The sequence below is a fragment of the Sinocyclocheilus grahami genome, unplaced genomic scaffold (genome assembly GCF_001515645.1).
Source record: "Sinocyclocheilus grahami isolate Dianchi unplaced genomic scaffold, SAMN03320097.WGS_v1.1 scaffold543.1, whole genome shotgun sequence".
In the NCBI taxonomy this organism is placed as follows: Eukaryota; Metazoa; Chordata; class Actinopteri; order Cypriniformes; family Cyprinidae; genus Sinocyclocheilus; species Sinocyclocheilus grahami.
Window position 1 is genome coordinate 440,835 of NW_015505722.1, and position 1,791 is coordinate 442,625.

The following is a 1,791-nucleotide window of genomic DNA, read 5'->3' on the forward strand; positions in this document are numbered from 1 at the left end:
TTTTTTTTGCGCTACAACATGGGATTATTCAATGCATGCTGACGAACTTTTATCATAGTTTATAGTTATATGGAAACTAAAAAGGTTAACGAACCTGTTCTTTATCATCAGTAGTATTATTTGTGATTTGAATTTTGCGAATGTGAGTTTCTCTTTTGCGGTGTTAAGCCGCGGGCTTCGGATGCTTTCGCTTTCGAATTCGCGATCTTGTCACTGTTTTGCTTGCATACATCTACACACCTTTCATTTTTTTAAGACTAAAACAAAAGATGGATTCATTGTTATTCTTCATTAAAAAGCACAACAACAATAAATCAGTAAGATACAATGACAAACTAGCTTACAAAACGTTTATTAACAAAAACGAATAAGATAAGGCATGGCACACACCACATGCTGTATTATATACCGACTAATAAATTACAGAACGTTTAGCAAACACTGAGGAATCAAATAAATAAATAAAAGAGAGCCTCCATAGCGTAATGTGAGGTAAACAGCAAAGATAAGTTTTTCAAAAATGAAAACAAAAAGAAAAGTAAAACTAACGGTGACAGTGCTTGCACGCAACACGAAATGTAGTCGCACAGGCAGAAAAAATGGTCTCAGTCTGGAGCCCTGCACTATATCATCTGAAGCCATTCCATATTTTAATGTGAGGGACAGAATTGAGGTTTACAGAAACTCATCTTCCTTCTGCTGCAGCTGTCAGTCATTCTCCGCTCAGCATTCAAACAGCGCGTCACGCTCAGTTATGACAGTCAGCATAAAACTCTCTCTCCAAGATGATATATTCCCATTATAATACTTTAAGTTTAAGGAAGGAAGGAATTATCACAAACAGAAAGATTATTAGAAGCCTTTCTTTTTCTCATGATTTCTATCTTATATTCATGAATGTATTTTGCAAGAATACAAATAGTTAACAGCATAAACATGTTTAAATTGTAATGTGCACCAAAGATTTTTTTTCTCCAAGATATTGTTTTTGCTGCTAAATTATGCAGTCAGCTAGTTTAATTTCATAGCTTATATATTTTTATTCAAATGTAGTTTTTCTCTGTAATGAGGAAGTGAGTATTTAGTGGATTGCGTTTAACAAAGGGTTTGAAAGCGTGACCATTAGTTCCACAAACACAGTATTGATATTCTGTAGTGGTGTAGAAAACAAATAGTGCTGGTGTTGGATCGGATTCGGCCAATTCTTAGAATTTGGAATACTCTATGTAATCTTACAGTACAAAATAATAACTCAAAAAGATAACATCATAATTATTTACTGAACCCTTAAATTAATCACAATTATATAATGAAAGCCATAAAAACAGACAATTAATCGTGATAATCGGCATAATTCCTCATTACAAAGCCCTAAAACAGACAATTAATCGCAATAACCATGACTATTTTTAGACAATTAATTGTCAGCCAAATGTCATAATCGTGACAGCCCAACTTGGAGCTGAATTCTGTAGGACAGTGTCTCTCCAGGAGCCGAGTCTGACACCCCTGTCCAAGATCATGAAGTCAAATCAGAAATCCATACATGGCGAGACAATGTTTAGCCATTATTCCAAATTCAAACCCAGACTTAAAGGGGTCATATGATGCTTTTTTAAAGATCATTATTTTGTGTATTTGGTGTAACAGAATATGTTGACATGCTTTAATGTTCAAAAAACACGTTATTTTTCAAATACTGTACATTATTGTAGGTCCTCTATGCCCCGCCTCTCTCAAACGCTTCGTTTTCTACAAAGTCCCTCCTTCCGACAAACGCAGTCTGCTCTG

The 1,791-nt window shown here is 34.8% G+C and overlaps 2 protein-coding genes across 4 annotated transcripts in view; one reads left to right on the forward strand and one right to left on the reverse strand.

Annotated features, from left to right (window-relative positions):
* The window catches only part of LOC107555697 (ankyrin repeat domain-containing protein 27-like), a 48,692-nt gene that overhangs the window by 43,918 nt on the left and 2,983 nt on the right, over window positions 1-1,791 (reverse strand). The gene's annotated exons all lie outside the window — the stretch shown is intronic.
* LOC107555719 (histone H4) overlaps window positions 1-1,791 on the forward strand; it is a 24,377-nt gene that overhangs the window by 21,098 nt on the left and 1,488 nt on the right. The gene's annotated exons all lie outside the window — the stretch shown is intronic.